At 43.7% G+C, this 26390-nt stretch overlaps 1 protein-coding gene and 1 long non-coding RNA gene across 5 annotated transcripts in view; one reads left to right on the top strand and one right to left on the bottom strand.

The window, feature by feature from the left end:
* The window catches only part of LOC139702151 (uncharacterized), a 158735-nt gene extending 142828 nt beyond the window's left edge, over nt 1-15907 (bottom strand). For both annotated transcript variants that reach the window (XR_011704749.1, XR_011704748.1), the window contains exon 1: nt 15633-15907. This is a non-coding gene — a long non-coding RNA (uncharacterized lncRNA). The remainder of the gene's footprint in view (nt 1-15632) is intronic.
* Nucleotides 15908-22556: 6649 nt separating this feature from the next.
* Fam240b (family with sequence similarity 240 member B) overlaps nt 22557-26390 on the top strand; it is a 29761-nt gene continuing 25927 nt past the window's right edge. The window contains exons 1-2 of one of the 3 annotated variants that reach the window (XM_071602769.1): nt 22557-22946; nt 23466-23498. The gene's annotated coding sequence lies outside the window, so the exon portion shown is untranslated. Of the gene's footprint in view, nt 23102-23465; nt 23499-26390 lie in introns of all 3 variants that reach the window. The other 2 variants (XM_071602767.1, XM_071602768.1) reach the window with 2 other exon arrangements.

Genomic DNA, 26390 nt, shown 5'->3' with positions numbered 1-26390 from the left:
GCAATGGAACCACCATTTGACCCATCTATCCCTCTCCTCAGACTATACACAAAGGAATTAAAAACAGCATACTACAGGGACACAGCCACATCAATGTTTATAAGAGCACAATTCACAATAGCTAAACTGTGGAACCAATCTAGATGTCCTTCAGTAGATGAATGGACTAAAAAATGTGGCATATATACACAATGGAATATTACTCATCAATTAAAGAGAATAAAGTCATGGCATTTTCAGGCAAATGGATGGTGGTAGAGAAGATAATGCTAAGTGAAGTTAGCCAATTCCAAAAAAAGAAAAAAAATGGTGAATGTTTTCTCTGATATAAAGTGACTGACTCATAGTTGGGTAGGGAGAGGGAACATGGAGGAATTGATGAACTCTAGATAGGGCAGAGGGGTGGGAGGGAAAAGAAGGGGGCAGGGGGTTAGCAATGATGGAGGAATGTGATGGACATCATTATCCAAAGTACATGTATGAAGACATGAATAGGTGTGAACATACTTTATATACAAACCGAGATATGAAAAATTGTTCTATATGTGTAATAAGAATTATGATGCATTCCATTGTCATGTATTTAAAAATAAAACCAATAAAGAAAAATAAGAAATAAAGAAAATAAAAATAAAAGATTTACTAGGTTTTGTTTTTCTACACATCTCTAATTTCCTTTCCCCTTGGTGTTTGGTTTTTAGCTAATTGTAAAGGGAATGAATTATTGAATTGGCATGAGTTCTTGAGTCTTGGAGTCTTGGTGGAGAAAATATCTGTAAAACCTACATTTAACAAAGAATTATGCCCAAAATTTATGAAGAATTCTTACAAATCAACATAAAAATAAAAAGCGTTGAGCATCACTATCTTAGACATTTAAATGATATTCACAATGAGATTCCATTACATTCTTAAATTACATTCTAATTCATTATATATGATGGCAGAATGCAGTTCATTTCATATTACACACATAAAGCACAATTTTTCAAGTCACTGGTTGTACACAAAGTATTTTCACACCATTTGTGACTTCATACACGTACTTAGGGTAATGGTGTCTAACTCATTCCTCCATCCTTCCTATGGCCATGTCCTTAGCATAGATAGCTTTTAAATCTTGAGATATGTTCCTAATATCCCAAGTTTTTCTAGTGTTTTGAACATAAAGAGGTGCTGTATTTTGTCAAATGCTTTCTCTGCATCTATTAAGATGGTCATATGATTTTTATAATTGAGTCTATTGATGTGATAAATTACATTTATTGATTTCCATATGTTGAACCAACCTTGCATCCCTGGGATGAACTACTTGATCATGTGTACTATCTTCTTGACATGTTTTTGAATTTGATTTGCCAGAATTTTATTGAGAATTGTTGCATCTATATTCATTAGAGATATTGGTCTGAAGTTTTCTTTTTTTGATGTGTCTTTGTCTAGTTTTGGAACCTGGGTGAAACTGGGCTCATAGAATGTGTTTGGAAGTGCTCCCTCTTTTTCTATTTCATGAAATAATTTGAAGAGTATTGGTATTAGTTATTCTTTAAAGGTCTTGTAGAACTCAGCTGTTATCCATCTGGTCCTGGGCTTTTCTTGGTTGGTAGGCTTCTGATGGTGCCCTCTATTTCCTTGCTGGAAATTGACCTGTTTAAATTGCATATATCATCCTCATTTAGCTTGGGCATATCATATGCCTCTAGAAATTGGTCAATGCCTTCGATATTTCTATTTTATTGGACTACAAGTTTTCAAAATATTTCTAATTATCTTCTGTATTTCTGTAGTGTTCATCATGATATTTCCTTTTTCATCACGGATGTTAGTAATTTGAGTTTTCTCTCTCCTTCTCTTCATTAGATGGATAATGGTTTATCAATTTTATTTTTTCAAAGAACCAACTTTTGTTTTGTCAACTTTTCAATTATTTATTTTGTTTCATTAATTTCAGCCCTTATTTTAATTATTTCCTGACTTCTACTGTTTTTAGGGTTGATTTGTACTTCTTTTTCTAGGGCTTTGAGGTCATTTATTTGTTGACTTTTTCTTCTTTGAAAGAATGAACTCCTTGCAATGAACTTTCCTCTTAGAACTGCCTTCATAGTGTCCCAGAGATTTCAATATGTTGTATCAGTGTTCTCATTCATCTCTAAAAATTTTTTAATCTCCTCCTTGATGTCTTTTGCAACCCATTGTTCATTCAATAGCATATTATTTAGTCTCCAGGTGTTGGAGTAGCTTTTATATTTTATCATTGATTTCTAATTTCATTCCATTGTGGTCTGATAGAATGCAAGTTAATATCTCTACTTTTTTTATATTTGGTAAGAGTTGCTTTGTGGCATAATATATGGTCTATTTTAGAGAAGGATTCTTGTGCTGCTGAAAAGAAAATGTATTCGCCATTTATAATATATCTATATATGTCAGTTAATCTAAGTTATTGATTGTATTATTGAGTTATATAATTTCTTTGTTTAGCTTTTGTTTGGAAGATCTATCCAGTGGTGAAAGAGATGTTAAAGTCACCCAACATTATTTATTGTGTTGTGGTCTCTTTGACTCTTGAACTTGAGAAGAGTTTGATTGATAAATATAGATGCTCCATTGCTTGGGGAACATATATTTATAACTGCTATGACTTATTGATGTAGAGTTCTCTTAAGCAGTATAAAATGTCCATCTTTATCCCTTTTGATTAACTTTGGTTTGAAGTCTACTTTATTGGATATGAGGATGGAAACCCCTGCTTGTTTATGCAGACCATGTGAATGGTATATTTTATCCCAACCTTTCACCTTCAGACTGTGGACGTCTTTTCCTATGAGATGAGTCTTTCTTTTTAATCCAATCTGCCAGTCTATGACTTTTGATTGGTGAGTTTAAACCATTAACATTTGTGTTTATTATTGAGATATGATTTGTATTTCCAGTCATTTTTATTTATTTTTGGTATTTAACTTGACTTAGTGCCGCAGTCTGGCTGGGCACAATCAGGAGCCACTTGTCAAAAGAAACTAACTTTATTTTTAGAACCACACACGCCAAACAAAACAGCCTCTCAGGAAAAACCCTCAGAGCCTCAACTGCCACCACCGACTTTCCACAAGCCTCTCTCTCCCACACAAGCTTCTCTCCACCTCCCACAATTCTCCTGCTCTTGAGGCCGATTGGCTGGGTCACGTGGGCGGAGCCAAAAAAGTCCCCCAATGAGCAGCTCCGTGGTCTGAAAGGGCAGGGAAACAGTCCAATGAGCATCACCGCAGAGGAGCCAATCAGCTAGATGTTGCTGGGGCCGCTGTGAGCCAATCATCAGCCGGCAGCTGAAAGTTTGCTGGCAGCTGGAAGTTTGCTGGGGCCCCTTCGGCTGTGGCTCTCAACAACTTAGTTTCTCCTTTGGTTAGCTTTTCCTTTATTATAGTTCTTCCCTTTGTATATTTTCACTGTTGTTTTTCATTTCCTTCTCATGAAATAATTTGCTAAGGATGTTCTGCAGTGCAGGCTTTCTTGCTCTAAATTCTTTTAGCTTTTCTTTATCATGGAAGGTTTTTATTTCATCATCAAATATGAAGCTTAATTTTGCTGGATATAAGATGCTTGGTTGGCATCCCTTTTCTTTCAGAGCTTAGTATATGTTTTTCCAGGATCTCCTGGCTTTGAAGGTCTGGGTTGAAAAATCTGCTGAGATTCGAATTGGTCTTCCCTTATATGTAATCTGATTTTTCTCTCTTGTGGCCTTTAAAATTTTATCCTTATTCTAGGCATTTTCATTATAATGTGTCTTGGTGTAGATTTATTTTAATTTTGTACATTTGGTGTCCTATAGTTCTCTTGTATTTGATTTTCCAATTCATATTTCATGCTTGGGAAGTTTTCTGATATTATTTCATTGAAAAGATTGTGCATTCCTTTGGCTTGAATCTCTGAACCTTCCTCTACCCCAATAAATCTTAAATTTGGTCTTTTGATGGTATCCCATAGTTCTTGGATGTTCTGTTCATGGTTTCTCACCATCTTCACTGTGAGGTCAAGTTTATCTTCAAGATTGTATATTTTGTCTTCATTGTCTGAGTTCCTGTCTTCCAAGTGAGCAGCCACAGATTGGTTAGCTTCTATTTTTACATTTACAGTCACTATAATCAGAAATTATGAGTTTGGTTATCATCTACCATATAGTCAATAGGTTTGCATAATGGTTTACAGTTTCTGATGGTAGAAGAAGGCCTGGGGGGTTGGCTGAGATGTTTATGAGGTAAGATGTGAGAATATGGAGGTATTAGATTATATGACTAGTGAGAGGGTAATCATAAGAAGTTGCTGTTAGTAGGAGAAACAAGAGAGAGGCAACCCCATGTAAGATTTCCTGTTACCTCCGCAACAGGATAACTGTTAGCACCCCTAGTAGAGATACCTCTGGTGCAGCCAGGCCACAGGGACCTTGGTGACATCTTACCAGGTCCTCATTGTTGTCCCTTGTTAGAAGTCACAATATCTCAGTTTCTTAACAGCAGCATCCTCAAGCCTATATGTACCCTGATGTTGGGCTGTGGAGCCTCACTTTGATGAATAAGGACTCCCAGTGTGTGGTGCCTCTCTCTGCACAGGCACAGGGGGGCACAGTGGGTACTGGGAAGGCCTCTCCATTACATTCTTACTAGAATAATTAAAATAAAAATGCCTGACATCACCAAATGTTAATAAAAACTTGGAACAACCAGAACTCTCAGACTTGGCTGATATAATCCCTTTGGAAAAATTCTGTCAGTTTCCTTTGAAACTCAGCATGCCCCTGCACTGTGACCCACTAGTTCCACTCATGTATTTATTCAAGAAAGTTAAGACTTGTACAAAAAATTCAGCAGCTTTCTTCATAATAACATAAACTGCAGACAACTTAAATGTTTAACGGGAGACAAATTGTGGTAGAATAAAACACTACTCAGCAATAAAATAGTAATAAACCATTGTACACCAAAAGGGATGAATTTACAGACTTTATTCTTGGTGAAAAAAGACAGACACAGAAGGGAAAGTACTCAATGACTGAACTTGATGAATTCCTACACAGATGAACATACTAAGGAGGAAGGTTGGGTTGGAAAGGGAACAAAGACACAAGTGAGTAAGTTTTAACATTTCATTGTATGTGAATTGTACCTTAAAAACAGCTGTAAAAAATATTGAACAACAGGGACTGGGGTTGAGGCCCAGTGGTAGAGCACTCTCCTAGCACGGGCGAGGCCCTGGGTTCCATCCTCAGCACCACATAAAAATAAATAAAGTAATTAAAGATAGTGTATTCAACTACAACTAAAAAATAAATATTTTTTAAAAAATACTGAACAACAGTTAGTAGGTTTGCTTCTCACAGTGGCGTGGAAAGAAATTCTCATATTACTTGCTGGGTATACTAAGTTTCTGCAATGACAAAATAAATATATTGATGGCAGTGCACCCCAGAATCCTCACCATTGAAAAAAGAAGTTGCAAATATAAAAACAGTAAATAGTAAATTATAGCTGTGGTATTGGACTGGAAGTGGAGATATCAGTACAACTATGATCTTCTAGAAAGATGATGGTAGGTAGGTAGGTAGGTAGAGATATACCTAAACAGGTAAGTGATATATTAAGAAGAAAAATAGAGGTAAATGTGTATGTTATATGCATACACATACACACTCATATTTCCTAATTTTGTTTTCCTGAGAAAGTCTAGAATATACAGCAAGCCAGTAGAATGAGGATGATTAATGCTAGACCTTTGTTTATAAGTGCAGTTCTCTAAAATGAACCAAGGGTCCCTAGGGAAAATTTAAAGCCTTGGGCAGGCAAGTTTCAAGATAAGCCCAGACATCTTGTTTACCAGAAAGTATGAAAATATCCTCAAAAAGGACAATGATCTATTAAAAGGACCCAAGAGCCAGAATAAAAGGCTCCCAATGGCCAAATTTGGGACTATAAATAATGATAGTGGGAGTAATAGAATGTGATTCATGGAATAAGATAAGGAACTATGAGTTCATAGTGATATAAACCTGACATAAATAAAAGGACAAATAAAGGCATAAATGCCTAGGAAAAAGGACATCTCCTTAGAAAACGTCAGAAAAAGGCATATTATATTATTACTGTTATAGTCAAGGGGCATCATAGCTGCAAACGAATTCTCAAGTGACTCAAAAAATATGTAGAGACATAAAAAATGATTTGAAAAAAGTAGGTCAAGATGTAAACAACAAATTGAACTGAGTAAAAGTCATATGCAGGAGATGCTTGTGGTGTTGTCACAACTTTTCTCTAGTTTGGAAATCATACCAAAATAACAAGCAAGCAAAAGAAGAGGGAGGAGAGGAGGAGGAGACTCGGCCTCAGACAAACCCAGAGCACAAAAAAGAAAGAAGTTTAAAAAAACAAAAGCATAAAACATACACCTATCAAAAAAGGACACAGGAAAGATTCGCAAGAGAAAATTATCTCAATAAGGAAAAGGATAGAGGGAAATGTCCTTTCCCTTTGGCAACAGGGAAAATTCAATATTTTTCAAGCCCCTCCAGAGTCATCACCTGAACAAAACTTCTCTGAGAGACGGAGAGGGCAGTTTTGATGCCTGGGAGTTGGAGACCAATTCCACAAGGGAGAGTCCTCTTCCTGCCCTTGAGCCCAAAAGGACAGAAGAGAGACTTCCTGTGCTTAGAGGTCTGACTGCAGACATGCCTAGCTGGAAATTAAAAATGGAAAATACTTTTTAATATGCAGAATAAAAGTTTGCTGGAGAGTAAAAAATCTCTTTAAGGATGGAGTTTTATTTTACTTCTAATGAAAAATCCTAATGAAAGCATTGCTTTAAGGTAGAAAGGCTATGGTGAGAAAACTACAGATGTGTCAGTGTGTAGAAGAGCAGGAATCTAACCATACTGCTGACCTCAAAGCCTGATCCAGAGGGGGGAAAATTATCAAGTCCCTCCTGTGTGCCTGGAACGTTGCTGTGAATTTTACATGCATCACCTCATTTAATCCGTACAGCAGGGAGGAAGTCATGGTCCACACGTAACAGACAAGGAGACTGAGCCTCATGGTAGCTAAGAAAGTTACCCAACTTCAAAATCTGCAGACCAGAAAGCTTTTTCAGTTTTTACTTTAAAAAAGTTATTGCAATAAAATATACATAAAATTTGCCATTTAATCATTTTTAACTGCCCTGTTCCCTGGAGTGAAGTATATTCACACTGTCGCACCAGCATCACCATGGTCCATCTCCAGAACATCTTCATCTTCCCCAGCTGAAGTCTGTACCTGCTGAATTCCCACTCAACATCTGCTCTTTCCTCAGCCTCTGGAAGGTGCCATTCTGCTTCCTGTCCCTGTGAACCTGGCTTGTCTAGCAACTCAGGGCTGTGGCTTGAGTTTGGGGTGTCCCTTGAAGACCCATGCCTTAAGACTTGATCCTCAGATTGGAGGCCCTGGGAGGTGGTGGAACCTCTAAGAGGGAGGGCCAAGTGGGAGGTCTGGGGGGGAGCCCAGAAGCTTCCTGCAAGACCTGGTCTCTTCCTCTTGTCCTTTCACATCCCCACCTCAGGGTGAGCAGGGTTTGCTCGACTTCTGCCATGCTGAGCTTCCTGGCCACAGGCCAAAGCAACAGGCCAATGAGTCATGATCTGAAGCCTCCAAATCCATAAGCCAAAATAATCCTTTTCTCCAAGTGAACATCTCAGGTATTTGTTACAGCAATGGAAAGCTGACAAACACTCACACACCTGGAGTCGTGGGATGCATGTCCTTTGTGACCGGTCTCTTTCTCCTGGCAGAATGTCTTCACAGTCCTCCCCGTGTGTTAGGACTTCTTTCTTTCCAAGACTGAATAATATCCCAAGGTGCCCATGTACCACATTTTATCAATTCATCTGTAGATGGAAATAAGTTGTTTCCAACTCATTTTGGCTTTGGTGAATAATGCTGCTATGAGCCGGGGTGAAAGTATTATTTTTAAGCTTCAAAATTTCACCAATAGCCAGTGAGCACCCCACATTTCAGTGGAAGATATTCAGAATGTGCCAAAGACCACATTCAGGACCAGGAAGACTAATTGGTTGCCCTTCCCCATGATTCCCATTAGGTGTCTCCACCCTTCCTCATATCTTGGCCTCCCCCTTACTATTGGCCAACCTCCTAACTTCCCCCGGGGACTGGGGATCTGTGCTTCTAAGCCAAGGCAGCCCTACTGGTTCTGAATTGATGATTGAGGGAGGGCTGTGCCCAAGCCCAGAGCTCCCTGTGCACCTGCAGGGCCCCTGGTGCTGGGCTCCTTCCTGTAACTCCAAACTGCTAAGCACAGCTACCAACTAGGAATAACCTGAGCCAGGGAACTTGAAATCAAGCAGAGGTTGGGTTTATCTGGCAGAAAGTGGTTTTGCCTGAAGAAGAAAAGCTATTGGGAGGCTTTTATGTAAATTCTTCTATTTTAGGAACAGAAAAACTGTAGGGAATGAATCATGACCTTCAAGAAATAATCCTCCTTCCTGAGATCGCTTATTATGTTGACTTTCTGTAATCTCACTACAAATTACAAATGGCGTGTTTGGGTCGGGGCCAAGGTCTACAGATGGCGGCACCCAGACTCACCCTCTGCTTGTGTGGCACAGACCAAGGGCAGCTTGCATCTGGGCTCTGGCCCTTCCTTTCCATCCTGTTTCTTGATGCCTGGAGCCTAGGCCAAAGAGACTTTCAAACCCAAGTGTCTGGAGGCAGCCATGTTGGAAATCTTTCCTCCAATGCAGCGATGGGAGAAAGAAGATCTCATACCTGCAGTGGCTCTGGGTAAACGTCCTGGAGTCACCACATCAGGTGAGGACAGCCATCATCAGCTAATGGGAGACCTCACAGAATTGTGAGACGAGATGGAAACACACTCGTCAGTGACCCTCAGAAAAGAAGAAGGTGGGCACTTTTTATCTCTGCTAAATCCTTCTCACACATTCGGCGTTGACGAAAATCTACAAGTGATGGAAAAAGCATGCTGTTCGGTGGGTTTTCATATTTTTGAAGATTAGTTTTATGCCCGTGTGAATTGCTGCTTGTATATGTATTTCAGGTTCTGAACTTCAGTCATAAAAAAATAATAACTTTTTTTCCCAGGCTTCTGTTTATGATCAATTTGACATCATAGATACCCCGCTAAGGAATTATAAGTCATATTTTATTTACACTTTTTTGTGGATGTGTTATATATTCTTATTTGTGTCCTCAATCATTTTCAGACCTCAGGTTCCAATGATTTTTTTAAAGCCAGGAAGAAGAGAAACACAGGTGATAGGAAAAAAATCAGCAACTCGCAGCCCAAAGGCCCAGCAACCCCCCACCCCATTTGAGGACCCAGCTAGACTCCCGATAGTCACAGATAGGGACGGGCACAGGGGCAGGTAGAGAGACATGTCCCTCCAGGGCCTAGGGTCTGGATTCTGCACCATACAGAGCCCATCCTGCAGCCCAGGCAGTCTATCCACGAGACACAGCCAAGTCTTATCTGAGTGAGGAGAATGAGAACCTGAATAAATAATATTTTGTCATCATTTTCAAATGGTCATAAACTATAAAGATAAGAAAATTGCCTAGAGAAAGATAAGGAAAAAAAATTTTTTTTTCTTCTATTTCATGGAAGAAACGTTTTTCTGGTTCCTAAATGTTCTCCACGCCTCCTCCCCATCACCACCATGGGCTTAGCTAACATTGTGATTAAACTGCAGTTTTTAAAAAGCAGGGGAAATGATGGTAATGGTGGGTTCCTGTCTGTACAGCACACTTTCAAGTGAGAGCCACTTAGCTGGATGCAGATACAAAAGAATCCAAGTGATGCTCTTATTCCCAATCACAGGAGCCCTTTAAAACTCTCACATCAGAGATTCTGTTACGCCCTTATTGTGGGAGTAGAAATCAAGGAAGGAAGGAAGGGAAGAGGAAGGAAGGGAGGGGAGGAGGGAAAACAGGAGGAAGGGAGGAGAGAAAGGGGAGTAAGAGAGGAGAAGGAAGACCTCCAGCCATAGGATTCAGAATATCCCCCATAGGGTTGATTCGGGTTCACTTGGTAACCAACCAGATTCCCTAGTAACTTGTCTTCAATCTCTAAAGTTTTTAAAAATGCAATTTAACGGAGCAACCTGCACCTTCCAAGTTCCAGGCATAGCACCTCTGCTTCCACATGCCTATGATGGCCTGTCACTACCTGACAAACTCCTGCCATGGTCACATGTCACAGTTACTTCCGAGAAGACCCTACCCACGTGGAGCCTTCACTAGTGAATGGATTGTTCTTATTTTTGCAGTTCTTACCATTATGATTGTTCCTGAGACTTCCTCACTTGGGAATGTTGGTATAAATTCTCTGAGTGACACACTCACATGTCATTCTAATACAGTTAGAGTGCCAGGTGCCCAGGCTCCCCTGTGTGTAGGACACAGCCTCAGAGACCGAGGATGTCACCATCCACACGCACAGTGGTCTCCTTCTCTATAACCTGGGGAGATGGTGCCACTCAGGGGCACATGGGTTTCCCTGCAATTTGATTGACAACAGAGGTCCCCAGGCTGTATGAAAGAGCAGCTTGGGTGCCACATTCAGCCCCTGTGGTCCCATGTGTCTTAAACACTGTAGGACAGGATGACCCTAGAGGATCTCCCAGATGCCGGCTTCTGTGCTTCTGAGAGTGACGTGTCACACGTCAGGCACAAACACTGGAAGTGAAAAGCCAGCACAGAATCCACAGGATTTGAAACATGACCATCAGTTGTAGGATGCGGACCAGGGATAGAAGTTCATTCATCGTCTCCATGAATGTGGCAGCCCTCCGGGCAGTCACTCCCCCAGAGAAGAAAACATCGGTAGCATTAAAAAGAAGGCAGAGACCTCCCTACTCCAGCTTCAATCAGAGCCAAGAACCCACAGGACATGCAGCCCCCTAGTGGGGACGAGGCTGAGGGCCGGTCAGCAGGGTTCTCCCACCAAAGCCCCACCCGCCCGCCGCCCCCAAGTAGAGCAGGGGAGGCCTTCAATGTGCACCTCGTCAATCCCTCACTCCTCCCCTCCTGCAGACAGGACCCAAGCCTTCTCTTACAGGGGTGGCCCTTGGGGTTGACCAGTTGAACTTCACATTCACTAGCCCCTGCTGTTATTTTCCCTCAAAATATAGTAAAGAAATCAGAAAAGGAGAAGCCATTCTTGGCAGCCCGGTTCTCCCCAACAGCAAGAAGCAGCCAGATTTCAGGGACCACAGAGATGGTGGTTTGGCCCTAAGAAATGTGTGAACAAACTGCAAGTCTTCCACCCCTCAGCAAGACCCAGGCGTGGGACTGATGGGTTCCAAGATACCTGAATTCAGCCACCCTGTTAACAGCTGCTCTAGAACCCAGGGCAGTGAGGCTGTCCTCAAAGCAGTCCATCCCACTTAGCTGGCTGGGTGTGGACAGTATCCAAACACAAAGCATTTTCAGTGTGCATCAAGAGCAACTGTGCTTCTAAGACCCTTGTCCCACTGGTCACTCTTGAGAGGTGTGGGAGGTCAGTGTAGACAGTGCCCTGGAGAAGATGACTGGCGCTTCCTGGTTCTTGCCACATGTCAAGACTTCATGCACCCAGATGCTGCCTGGCTTCTTACTCAGGGCCTTGCCAAGGTTTATTTATTTGAAACCAACGTCTAGTGTATCATGAACTAAGAGGTCCCAGGCTGTAGGGTGTGTATTAGAATCTTCAAGAAGCTTTTTCAGGCCATTCTCTGGTCTTAGGTGCCTCTCACAAAGGGGAGTTGACCTCAAGCACCAGATACGAACCAGCCCCACCAGGGAAGGCTCTCCCGGTCCAGTTAGAGCCAGCCAGAACCAGCCTGCTCAAGAATGGGTAGCCTTCAGCACCAGGAGCCACACCCAGGGAATGCCCCAGCAGCTCTGAGTGGACTGGGACCCCAACAGGGACTGTGGTGTGAACTGATAAGTACAGTCAATAAAAATGTAAGTTATAGGTTATAGTTAGTAAAAAATATAGATTATAGATATAAGATTTTGATAAGTGAGATAGACAGGCCTAAGACTCCATATTGCTGCCTTCTATTAAAAAAAAAAAAAACTGTTATAAGAGCTGTTTCTGAGAAATTGAAATGAAAGCTATTTTCTTATATTGTTTTCTGAACTTTGTACCCCACAAAATGTACTCAAGCCAGGATTTGGTGGTCTTGATGACCCAGAACTTTGAAGTAGATTCTCGTCCCCGCTAACCACCTGCTTGAACTCAGGATTCGGTTGTCTAACACCTGCTCAAACCCAAGATGCGATTATCTGAGTTGCCATCTTAGCTTCTATGACTGGCTTGCTTGCATGACACTAAGGAAAGCCCCATCTCTAAGTCCCCAGGATACAGGCCAGGAAGTTGCTGCTCTCCCAGAGCTTCAGTCTCTACAGGTGGGTGACAGTCCCTGGCCAGGTAAATAAAGCTCTCTTTGATTTGAATTCAGACTTAGAGTGTTTTCTAAAGAGGCTCCCCATAACATTTTGGGGGCTCGTATTTCCTTTCTCATAAATGAGAGAATGCTCAGAAACACCCAGGAGACCCAGTGGGCCGGACACAACCTGGGGAAGGCCTCTGGGGAGAGCTCCTCAGCCCCGGGTCCTCTCCTCATTGGCTCCTGCCAAACCTGCAAACTGCCTATTTGAGAGCACTGGCGATTTGCACCTGCAACTTAGTTCTCCAGGGAAGGGTAAGCTTGAAACTTGAAACTTGGTTTGTGTGGATCCATAGTCTGGGGATGTCAGGGACAGCTGGACCCAGCACATATTTCCCAGTCCAGGGCAATGTTGAGACGTCACTCACTGGCCCATCTGGGGTTGAAAACCCCATCCAAATCTCTGGTCAATTAGGTTTATTTGTGGTCCTTGTCTGTTGTCTCACTGTTGGTCTCAGTCTCATTATGTGTCAAAATCAGTCCACTTCATGTTCATTTTATAAACCCCTTAAATGTTTTCTGTCTAACCTTAAAGAGTTTTCAAAGAGAACAACTAATTAGAAAACATCATGCAATGCTTCCTCTCTCAGAAAACTTTGTGAATTAGGCTGGCCAGACTTTAAATTCGGAGGGCCCCCAGAAGGGACCACCGACCTCTCTACGCCTGTCAAGTTCACAGAGTCATCTCCGGGTGGCCTGGCCATCCAGATCAGTTGCCCTATATACAGGTTTGGATTAAAATCCAAAATTAGAAGAGCCAAAAGGGAACTCCTTTGCTGTCAAAACAACTAAAGAAATGGTTTTAAAACCAATAGGACTTTCCAGATCTGGCCTGTGCTGCTCCGAACCATTTGTTAAAAAAAATCATGTATACAGGGGGAAAAAAAATCCCAGGGGCAGAAACCAATTCTCCAGCGCACCAGCCCCTATTATAGCGCAGCTCACCAGCACTGCCACCCTGCCACCCCTGTGCAGATCCAACAGTATCCTATCAGACTGGAAGCTAAGAAAGGCAGAGCCATTCACATCCACAGCTTGCAGGAATCTGGTATCCTGATCCCCTGTCAATCAGCCCAAAATACACCATTGCTGCCTGTCCAGAAACCTGAGACAAAAATCTACGGACCGGTACAGGACCCAAAAGAAGTCAACAACAGAGTGGAAACAATTTATCCCACAGTACCAAATCCCTACACTCTCCTTCCTCAGTTCATTGCCCCCTTCTCACCCAGTGTACACTGCCCTGGACCTCAAAGACGACTTCTTCAGCTTGCCATGGGCCAAGGTAAGCTGACCGATTTTTACTTCTAAATATTCAGATCCAGAAGGGAGGTTTTCAGGACAAGTGGCCTGGGCACAGTTGCCACAGGGATTTAAAAACTCTCCAACTCTATTTGATGAGGCCCTAAGCTGGGACCTCGCAGCCTACAGGCAGCAACACACTGAGACTGTACTTTTACAATATGTGGATGATCTCCTGACAACAACCAAAAACCATAACTAAATGTGAACAGGTCCCCAGAGACTTGTTAAAAACCTTAAAAAGTTTGGGGTACCGGGTGTCAACATAAACGGCCCAATTATGCACCTCGACAGCCATCTACTTGGGCTGAAACCTAGAAAAAGGAAAAAGGACTCTCTCACAGGACAGAATTAAAGCAATCGTGAAGATGCCTCGCCCTAAGACTAAGTGTCAGACATGAGAGTTCCTCAGGGCCACTGGGTATTGCCGCCTTTGGATCCTTGGTTTTGCAGAACTAGCCAAGCCCCTGTACATTAGCTCAGGGGAAAAGAGGACTCTTTGACTTGGGCTGAGAAAGGACAAGAGGCATTTGACAAACTGAAGCAAGCCCTAGTCTCTGCACCTAGTGGCATACCTATCCAAAAGACTGGACTGTGTTACAGTTGGATGGCCAAACTGCCTCCGAGCCATCGCTGCCCCAGCAATCCTGGTTAAGGAGGTACATAAGCTTACGTTGGGGCAAGACTTACAGGTGGTGTCCCCACATGCTGTGGAGACCTTACTCCGGAGCCCTCCAGAGTGCTGGCTCTCCAATGCTCATGCCACCCAATACCAGGCCCTTCTTTGAGACCACCCCAGAATAAAATTCCCAAAAATCTCAGCTTTAAACCCGGCCACCCTTCTTTCTGACAATGATCCCTCCAAGCTGCTGCACAACTGTCAGGAAATCTTGGAGTCACTCCAGAATGTCCTGGCCAGACCTGATGGACACACTTTGGCTGGAGCCAGACGAGACACTCTACTCTGATGGCAGCAGCTACGTCCAAAATGGAATCAGGTGTGCAGGGGCAACTATAATTACTTTAAATGAAATTATCTGGGCTCAACCTCTGGGACTTAAAACTTCTGCACAAAAAAGCAGAACTAATTGCACTTACCCAGGCTCCCAGACCCGGCAAAGGAAAGACTGTTAATATCTCTACTGGCAGTAGATAGGCTTTTGCAGACTGTTAATATCTGCACTGGCAGTAGATAGGCTTTTGCTACTGTTCATGTACATGGAGCTCTCTATAAAGAGAGAAGGCTATTAACTTCAGAACAGAAAGATATCAAACATGCTGAAGGAGATATTAGCTTTGCTAAAAGCCCTCTGGTTACCAGAAAAGGTGGCTATCATACATTACAGAGGCCATCAGAACACAGAGACACCAAAATGAAAAATAAACCTCACTTCAGTAAAACCTAGACAATATGGTTATAAATATTTGCTGATATATGTGGACACTTATTCAGGAGATAGTTCCCCGATTCGGCCTCCCAATAGCCATGGGGTCCTATATGGCCCAGCTTTCATAGCTAAGATAACTCAAAATTTATCTAAAGTCTTTAGAATTAAATGGGACTTATATATAGGCCTTAGAGTGAAAGACAAGTTAAAAAGATAAATGGAACTCTAAAAGACACCCTTACTAATTGCACTTGGAGACTGGCATAGCCTGGACGGGCCTCCTTTTTCCCTTTGTTCTAAGACCACCCTTGCTGGTTCCTAGACCACAAGATAAAAAACTAGCTGAAGTAAGTAACACTCACTTCTTAGGTCCTTACAGGCTCGCCAGCCAGCCTCCCGAGGCCCAGGCTTTAACTAAGGCAGTCCAGCAGCCGGTTGCAGGAGAGACCTTCACTCACCCATTCCAGACTAGAGCCATCATCCATCCACCGTGGAGGCTCTCTGGCACAGACCCTTCCCAGTCATCCTGACCACCCCTGCTGCTGTAAAAGTCACTGGATAGCAACACTGGATTCACCGCTCCCAGATCAAGAAGACAGCTCCGACAGAAGATCCACCTGAAGACACCCGACGATAAACAATATTTTTTTCTTTCTGTTCTGTTTCACTTTCAGACATGCATGCTGCACACAGCTGTACTCGGAAACTCTTGAGGCCAGAAAAAGACAGGAAGCCTGCTTCTAAAGATTAAACTGCTGGTCCTTGAAAATATGGTATGACGTGGTAAACTTAGATAAAACTAAACTTCAATAAACCAATGATTAAGTCTCATAAAACCAGTGGGGAATGTTGTGGTGCGAACTGATAAATACAATCAATAAGAATGTAAGTTATAGGTTATATATTAGTAAAAATATAGGTTATAGATATACGATTTTGATAAGTGAGATAAGAGAATGATAAAGCAAGAACTGTCACAGGCAGGCCTAAAACTCCATTTTGCTGCCTTCTATACAACACCGTTACAAGAGCGGTTTCTGAGAAACTGAAATGAAAGCTGTTTTCTTATCATATATTGTTTTCTGTACTTTGTACCCCACAGAATGTACCCAACCCCAGATATGGTGGTCTTGGTGACCCAGGACTTTGAAGTAGATTCTCAACCCCAGTAAACTCCTGCTGGAATATGGTTGTCCAACACCTGCTCAGACCCAGGATGAGTTGTTGTGCGAGTTGCCGTCTTAGCTTCAATGACTGGCTTGCTTGCATGACACTAAGTAAAGCCCCTGAGCTGTGGTTTTCGTCTCTAAGCTCCCAGGATATAGGCCAGGAAATTGCTGCTCTCCCAGAGCTTCAGTCTCTACAGGTGGGTGACAGTCCCTGGCCAGGTAAATAAAGCTCTCTTTGATTTGAATTCAGACTTAGAGAGTTTTCTGAAGCGGCTCCCCATAACACAGGGACACCCTTTTGAGGTAGGTAGAAGAAATCAAGAAGAGGGGTAGAAAGGAGACAACAGAAGGACCAGGAAAATACACCTTGCACCCGAAAGCCTCGCGCTGAATCCCCAGACCTTTACTCCCACGCCAGTTTCTCTCCCAGGCCTGCCACTCCCAATTTTCTGGGAAATCTACAAGTTACTGGCAATTCACCCACTTATCAAAATTACCCTGTGCACTGTGAAGTAGCCCACTAACACAGGTACCTTTAGAACAAAGAGAGAAAAGGAAGATACGAAACCCATGATTCAGAGCACTGTCTCAGAAACCTAAGACACAGGATCCTTTCCCAAGGTGACCTCTTGATCAGGTGACGAAGAAGACGCCAAAGTAAAGATCCTGAGAATTGCCAGAGCGCCATGGGCCATTTGGTATCACCAGGCTGGTGACATCCCCACGCACACCCCTCAACTAGTTTCCTCTAAAAGAAGAGCCTGAGAACCCCAGGTGCCTCTCACTATTGAGATGGTCCATAGCCTCCCTCGAAGGGCTTTATATTTCTTGTTTTCCAAAATAAACCTCTGTGCCTCGACTCCTGACATGACTAGAAATACTCTCCTACAGCCATCGTCAAGGACCCCATCATCCTGAGTGGAGGTCCCTTGCTCCAAACCTCCTGGGGCCACCTCCAGTGACTCTTTAAGCCCCATGTCATCTTAACACACACACACAATCAGATCAAGTGAGTGACAATCCCTGGCCGGGCAAATAAAGCTCAGAATATACATATTTGTGTCTGTGTGTGTGTGTACATATGTGTGTGTGTGTGTGTGTGTGTATATATATATATATATATTTTTTTTTTTCTCTCTTCTATGCTATCTAAAAAGGTACCTCAGTGCAGCAGAAATAGCTATTCATTTATATTATAGATAGGAATAAATATCTATATCATATATGTATATATTACACACACACAGAGTCACGTTTGCGGGCTTATTTAAATGTTACATATGCCTCTCGATATTTTCAAATATCTTTTACTGTATGTGCATATATATCACTTATATTTATTTAAATGGGCCCATATTGTCTGAGGAGACCATTCACTACTAACTCTAGCAGTAGGATCATGAGATCTGGAAATCTCACAGAGCTGCAGGCCCAGGTTCTCCTGCGTGGCCTGTGGATACAGGACCTCCTCCTTGCACATAGATACCCCAGAGCCACACACATGCCAGGCCCGAGCTGCCTCCACGCACAGCCAAGGCCTCGTTATGTGTGCTGAAGTGCCCCATTATGGCAGGTACAGCTACTTACCTATAATGTGAACATCTATAATATATACATACATATCCATATGTTTAGATATTTATTTAAATGCTGTATATTCTTTTGTATGTACTTGTAAATATTTATATTCTCTGTCTGTGTTTGTGTGTGTTTGTACGTGTGTGTGTGTTCATGGGTGTGTCAGTTGGGCTTATAGGCAGAGGTGACCATTCAGGAATCAGCTCAGATTTGAGGACCCAAGTCTCAGAGTTGCTGGCCCAGGACCCCTTGCCCACAGGATAGCTCCAGGGCTCTCTGTATCTGGTGCCTTGAACACATTCACTTCACCACCTCCACACACCTGCTTGTCCAACTCTGCCCCACCCTAAAAGCAAAGCCCCAATTTGGCCGCAATGACCTTGACCGGCAACCCCTTCTTGTCAGGCCAATCCCATGGGCTGGAGCCTTTAAACAAGACCGTAGGCTCCAGGAACTTTACCCCAGGTGTTTCCAATCCAGTTTTCTACTCTGTTTGTCCCCAGATACAGCCAACCGGAGAGGCTTGCTCAGGTTGTGTAGCCTTGGACAGACAGGGCGGGGTCCACTACCTGGGACCCCTCGGCCCCCAGTGCTCTCCGCCCCGGCTCAGGGGCTCAGGCCTAGCTGATTTTCGTCTCTGGGGAGAACCTCATCCACCCCCACAGACCTGTTCTCCACCTTGGGTGGCCCCCTGCATGTTCAAAAGAAGGGTTGTCATCCAGATTGACACACCAAGGACCAGAGTCCAGCTGCTCACATGATGAGGGCACCTGAGCTGGGTTTGTCACAAAAGTATGCTCTGCTGGTGGTGCTCTGCAGGGAACAACAGGACCCTGCAGCAAGAGACACCTGGACACTCTCCACTGCACCCCTCAGGAGGGGCTGAGCTTGCCTTTTGGCCCCCGATGGGAAGATGAGTTTGTGTGTGTGTGTGTGTGTGTTTCTTAGGCCATGTTTAATTTGGACATTCATATCGATACATTTATGCACTTACTGATATATCAGTATATTTTATGTGTTATCTATTTATAAATCTATATTTGTATTCATATATGTGTGTGAATATAAATACATATGAGCACATTTATGTTTTCTCTTCTATGCCTGAGTGAAGCACCCCGGTCTTATAAATTTGGCTACATATTAATATGAATAAATTTCTACATTTTGCACATAGACATATTCATATGTCTAATTATTTTTAAATATGCTATGTGTTTAAAAATATGCATTTAATGATGCTATGTATTGAACTATATATCTATAATATATATAGTATGTATAGTGTTATATATGTATATATGTACATTTTTATACATATACACAAATATATAGTGTGCATATATGTGTACATATACATATGTGTCTATACATGTACATATAGTGTGTATGTGTGTGTATATGCATACATACGTGTCTGTGTACACACACACACACACACACACACATAGCTGGGCTATTAAGGCTGAGGTGACCGTTCATGACTCAGCCTGGCATTGAGACCCAGCCCTGTCTAGAAGTCTCCAACAGCAGCTGGCCCAGGGCCCTCCTCCTGACCCATGGCCTGAGGCCTCCCTGCAGCCTCCTACAACCACTCCCCCAGCCCAAGAGCCTCACCTGCCTACAGCCAATGTCTGACACAGGGCCCAACCTTTTGCCTCCACCTGCCTTTGTCGACCACTCGCTCTGGAGGCAGGAAAGGGTTAGAATCCCCCTTTTCAAGTCTACCCTGGCCAGGCCCGTTCTCCTAGAGGTTCTGATTCCGGTTGTCTGGAAAGGGGCCCAAGAATGGGAATTTTCCATGCTCCCGATTTTCTGTGCAGCCAGGGCTACGCCTCTGGTCTCCTCTGCAGCTCATGGACGTGGGTCTGAGGTGAGAGGCCCTCAGGCTGTGACTAGCATCAGTTTTCTAACCTGGGCGGTACTGGGACCCGAGGCTGTCTTGAGGGTCCCGTGCAATGACCACATGTTCACAGCTGAACTCAGTGCCTGTCTTTCCTCCAGGAAGCCTTCAGTAAATGCTTAATAATCAAAATCTCCTATTTAGGACACTAGTCATTTTTTCAGGTGTGAATAATATCCCTCCATTCATCTGAACAGTGTTAGGACTAATTTGAGGTCAGGCTGTTTGACCTTCCTAGAGACAGGGGGTTCCTGGACGTGAGCTGTTCTTTGTCACAGTTGGCCACCTCTGACGGCCACAGGAGCAGAGCAGCTCCCTCCCTCTTTAAAACAGAGAGTGGACCTCAGTTAGGGCCACTCACTGGAATCCTCTTGGACAGGTTAAAAGCAAACAAGACACAAAATTAGTGAAGCAAAGGCTTCTCGAGGGCTGGAATAAGGAGCTCATCAAATCCTCTGGCTCAAAACAATAACAGACCTGAACAAAACTGTCAGAAAAACAACTCTTTGAGAAATCTGAAATCAGCCAATAGCCAAGAAGAGATTGAGAAGAATTTCTTTAAGAAAAACTACTGAACCTCCCGGGAAAAGGTCTATACCAGAGCAGGGCACGGGAGGAGACCTCCCTGCTGAGGGCACGCCATTCACAGTCACGGGCTGCACGATGACATTCTGGGCAGTGAGGGACTGTGCCACATGGACCCACGGGATTATAATGAAGCTGAAAAATTCCCACCCCCTGGTGATGTTTCGGCCACGTAACGTCACAGTACAGCACTTAGATACCTGTAGTGGTGTGTAGTCCACTGCCAGTCATATAAAAACATGGTGCACACCAATTCACAACAGCCAGACTGCGGAGCCAGCCCAGGGGTCCATCAGCAGCTGAACGGATGGAGAAAATGTGGTATATATACACACTGGGGTTTTATGCAGCCCACAAGACGAATAAAATCATGTCATGTGCAGGAAAATGGCTGGAACTAGAGACGACTATGTTAAGTGAAATAAGTCATACTTAGAAGGTGAAGGGTCGTATGTTTTCTCTCATATGTGGAAGCCAGAGGAAAATAAAGGAAAAGAAGGATGAGGAGGACCTCATGAACGTTAAAGGGAGATTATTCGAGGAAAGGGACCAAGGGGTGGAAGGGGGGAGGGAGGAGGGACGTGCTGGGGAGTGATATTGGCCAAATTATATTGTTAAACTGTGCACACGTACAAATATGTAACAACAAATCCCATCATTAGGTGCAGCTGTAATGCACCAATACAAATGTGAATAAATATGGTGTATGCAATTAATATAGAACACTTGCTAATGATAATACGCAGCTAGGCTACCAGTTTATGTATTTACTATTATATACTTGTGGGGGGGGGGTGAGTGTGTGTGTATGTGTGTGTGTGTGTGTGTGTGGTGTGATACTGGGGATTCTGCCCAGGGAATTACACCTGCTAAATAAATCTTCAACCACTGAGTTACATCCCCACCACTTTTGATTTTATTTTGAGACAATCTTGCTGAGTACCCCAGGCTGGACTTGAATTTGCAATCCTCCTGCCTCAGCCTCCTGAATAGCTGAGATGACAAGCATGTGCCACTGGGCCAGGCTTCTAATACATACTTTTACCATTATTCTGAGTGAAGTCCTACTCATTAAGAGAAGTTCAGTGTCAGACAGTGTGTTGTGTTATGTGGCCAACAGCTCACACATCTCATGTTTACTGCATCTCTCGATGACATAAAGGAGTGATTGACCTATACCACCCAGGCGGGGGTCGGTGTAAGCAACCTCCACAGTGTCCATACAGAAACAGAATCTCTAACAATGCAGCCCTGAGCACTCATCCCTGTGATCAAACAAAGCGTGACTATATCTCAAGTGGTGCTCAGAAAAGCCAGAGAGTTTATTAGGCACAGCAGAAATCTTGGCTGCACATAAACACACAAGAGCAACGGGTCTGCAGCTCTGGTGGGGGCAAGCAACAGGAAAGCTGAGTAGGAGGAGAGGTGACAAGGGTGAGATCCAGGGCATGAGCCAGGCATAGTGGACCCTGGTGAGCTCAGACCTATCCCCGGTGGTCTGGAAGACTGAGCCGGACCAGGGTACAGGCACACAGAGGCTGTGCAAGAGAGCAGGACATCAGAAAACATCCACTATCTGCCTATCCCTGGCTCAGTAAGAGGCCATGTGGACGCACAAAAGGCACAGGAGAAGGCGTGGCAAAAATCAAATCAAAGCAGACTCCATGAACTTCAACCGCCCAGACCCGTCTGCAGACCGTGGACGACGTGGCTCCAGACCTGAGCAGGATCAGTAACCCGGCACCGGCTGACCACTGCGCTCTGCAGACAGAAGGGCGACCCCTCTGGAATTAGACCTAAAAATAAAACAAGAAGAAGAAGAAAAAATGGATAACTGAGCAGAGACATTAGCAGAAACAAGCCACCGAAGAGCGGAGTCCAGGCTGGTCACTAAGCAAACACCACCTCTCCTGGGGCCACTGCCCCATGTCCCTCCCTCAGCCAGCATCCCAGCCAGGGCTGACCCGGCCCTAACAAGTGCCCTGCAGGGCAAGGAGGGCAGAGTCAGGCCACGCCCTGCAGCTCTTTTCCTTTCCCCTCCCCACTACACCAAGAGGGGCCTGAGGCTGCCTTCCCCTCCCAGCGCCTCCCTTCCCTACAAAGCTCTCCTTTCAGACGCAGGAAATCTGATGTTCGGTTCCCTGCTTCCTGAGATTCCCCCTTAAGTGCAGCCATAGCCAATTCTGTGGCATGTGCTGGACTTGGAACAAACTGTTTTTCCTACTGAAGGGCAGGGAGGAGCCCTCCCGGATTCCTTGGTCTCTGGGGCCAATAACAGACCTCTGCTAACTGGGTGCAGGCGCATCACAGCCCCATACCAGTACACAGATATGAATGTGTATGTGCCTCTGATTTGGAAACCTATGTGTCATCATTATCACCCGTTTTCAGAAGCCATATGTCACCATCGCTTCCCTGACGCTGCCCCAGGTGCCATCTGATTGCAAGACTGCTTCCACAACTCCCTCCAGGTCGGCAACGAATGGACGCACCCTGAGGTTAACAAGTCCAGGAACATCCGATGTTGGCCCCGGCAGGTTTGAGACTCCTACTTCCTGGTTCATATCCCATAATGAGCAAAAACGCCAGCCAGCTGCCCTTGCCCTCTTAAAGGACTTCACCTTTCTCTTTGGAACCCTAGTCTACCTTGCTTTGTCCTTAGAACTCAGGGATTTCACCAGGATATTTTTGGGTGAGTTCATCTTATATTTTGTTGTTTTTTTCACCAACAGTGCTTTGGCCTTTCTTAGGTTGGGGACATTTCCTAATAGAGGCTGAACCATTACTTTCTCTCCATCTGTTCCTTTCTCGCTTTCTGACTCCCCTCCTATTCACATACAGTCTTAAAGGTCAACTCATGGTTTCCTTTCTGTGACTCAATCTTGTCATCCAGAATAGCTCCTTGGTCCTCATCTGTCACCATGCTCTTTCTTGGTGTATGGACTGATTTGAGGTTTCAGAAATCCTGCTCTTGTAAATCCCAGCCTTTTTTCTACAATTACAGCCCCCTTGAGAGTTCTGATGATTATTATTATTTTTGCACATTTTTCTTTCAGGCTACAGTTGCTAGCTGCCTGTTCCCTGCACAGGTAACTAATTTCACATTTCTTTCTTTTTTTAAATTTTCTTATAGTAAGGATTGAACCCAGGGGTGCTTAAACCACGAAGCCACATCCCCAACCCTTTTTATTTTATATTTTGAGACAGGGTCTCATTAAATTGCTCAGGGCCTTGCTAAATTGATGCGGCTGGCCTAGAACCTGTGATCCTCAGCCTCCCGAGCTGCTGGGATTACAGATGTGTGCCACTGTGCCCCGAAGCTTCACAATTTCTATGTCAGAATTGAAATCAGGGTCAGTAGTGAGTTGGAAAGGAATGGTTGGGATTTGTATTTCAGCTGCATTATAGCAATGTGCATACAGCTCTCCCTGGCCTGGGGAACTAATGAGATAAGTGAGGGGTGGTCGAAAGGACAGTTTTCAGCACAGTCATTAAATGGGGTCCCACAAGCTTCCTCTCTCAAGCTACTGGGCCCATCTGAATGGGCTATTCTTTCTTTGGTAGTTCATTCCACTATGCCTACTGTTATGGTTTGGATTTGAGGTGTCCCCCAAAAGATCAAGAACATTCAAAGGAGAAATGAGACCCTTGACGCAATCTGTGAATTCATCCTCTGGTGGGGATTGACTAGATTGACTAGAGTAGGTGGGTTTTGGGGGGGGCCTTTCCAGGACATATTTTGTATCTGGTGAGTAGGGTCTCTCTGCTGCCTGACCATCATGTGAGGTGCTTCCCACCACCACACTCTTCCTCCATCACATTCATCCTCACCTGGAATGGAGCCAGCTGTCTATGGATGGAGACCTCTGAAACCATGGGCCTCAAATAAATTTTTCCTTTTCCAAAATTGTTCGGGCCAGTCTTTGAGTCACGGCAGCAGAAAAGCTAACTAAAACACCTACAAACATGGAGCTATTTGTGCCTCAGCATGTACAAAAAGTGCAGCCACAGCTGATTCTGTGGCACTTGCTGGACTTAGAACAAACTGTTTTTCCTACTGAAGGGCAGGGAAGAGCCCTCCTGGATTCCTTGGTCTCCGGGGCCAATAACAGGCCTCTGCTAATTGGGTGCAGGCACATCACAGCCCCATACATTCAATACACAGATATGAATGTGTATACACTACCTACTGTTCTTGCAAATGCAGCCAGAAGTGTTCTTGATGCTTTTGCTCAATAATGTGCTTTCATAGCAAATGCTGTTGTAGAAATAAATAGTATACAACCCAAAACCAGGTTCATCCATGTTTTATACTGGAGAAATAATAAGGGAACTTCCACATACACTTTTCAAAATCTCTATCTTGCAGTGAGAAATTAATAATAAAGGATGTTCAGTAATAGGAATCATGGGGTTCGTGGGAATTATCTAATATCCTTGTAACTTTCCTGTAAAGGTCAAATGCTTCTAAAATAAAATATTTATCAAATAAAAAAGAACATGAAATAAAAACTTCAAAAAAATCTACCTTGGGCTGCTGCCCAGCGTGGCCCAGGTTTGGGGGTGAGCTGATATTAATCCCATCGCTCAGCCAACACAGGGAACGGGCGGCCTTTGTCCCCCCGGGTGCCACTTCAAGCCACATTTAAGTTTTTACACTCGGATGGAAACTGATGATACAATTTAGAAGATCCAAAGGTTCAAAATTTGCCATCAAAATTGCTTTGGGTCAATTAAAATAAGACTCATCCTGCCGTCAGAGCCACTTCCTCCAAATGCATGTGAGTCTGGGGGTCCTTTTGGCAGATTAGGGTCCCTGTAGGTTCTGAGGCCAGCAGTTCTGAGATGGCACTGAAGCGCTCCAGGCCACCCCTGCTCCTCGGGGAACTGCGGTGAGTGTGGGGGGTAGAGGAAGTTGGTACAAAAAACGGGATCACTGTTTCTGAAACCCCTTGCCAGGGGGCCTCCCAGGCAACCCGCAGCCTCGCAGTTTGTAGTGGGGACCCCCCTGGTAGGAGGCACGGGTTAGAGCCCATAGAGCCACGGAAGGTGGGGCGGGTCCTAGTAATCTCAGGAGGTCCCCAAGTTAACCCGGTGGTCTTGGACTTTTGGACTACTGATTCATGCAGGAGTTGGCAAACTTTTTCTGTAAAGTCTTCACCAAATTCTGCCTAATGTCTAAATGAATGGCCATGCTGTATTTGAAAAAGAACTTATTTACAAACACAGGCAATGTTAGAAGGAAAGCCAGGCATTCAAAGACTTGTACACAAATTTTCATTCACAATAGCCAAAGATAGAAACAACTCAAGTGTCCCTCAACTGACAGATAGATAAAAGGTCATTACATACACACCTTGAAATATTATGCAGCCGTAAAAAAGGAGTGAAGTTCTAATACATGTTACAACATAGATGAAACTTAAAAAGCATTTTGCTAAATGAATAAATCCAGAAACAAAAGGGCACCTATTTTATGATTCCATTTATAAGAAATAGCCAGATTCCATTTATAAGAAATATCCAGATGGCAGATTCGTAATTGCCAGGGACTAAGGGGAGAGAGGAAATGGGATTAACTGCTTAATGAGCATGAGGGACAATAGAATTAGATAGCAGTGATGATCACTCAAGATTGTGACTACAGGAGCTGGGGATGTGGCTCAAGTGGTAGCGCGCTCGCCTGGCATGCGTGCACCTGGGTTCCATCGTCAGCACCACATACAAACAAAGATGTTGTGTACGCCGAAAACTGAAAAATAAATATTGAAATTCTCTCTCTCTCTCCTCTCTCTCTCTCTCTCTCTTTAAAAAAAAAAGATTGTGACTACATCGAATGCCACTGAAACATATACTTCATTGGATAAAATGGTGAACTTTATGTTTATGAGTATTTTACGATGATAAAATTAAGTGCATAATTAATTTTTTAGAAAAGGGCAGTGGGCTAGATTTGTCCTGAACTCTGTAACTGCTGACCC

This window comes from Marmota flaviventris, chromosome 16, assembly GCF_047511675.1.
Source record: "Marmota flaviventris isolate mMarFla1 chromosome 16, mMarFla1.hap1, whole genome shotgun sequence".
Taxonomy (NCBI): domain Eukaryota; kingdom Metazoa; phylum Chordata; class Mammalia; order Rodentia; family Sciuridae; genus Marmota; species Marmota flaviventris.
This window is presented reverse-complemented; position numbering and strand designations above follow the sequence as displayed.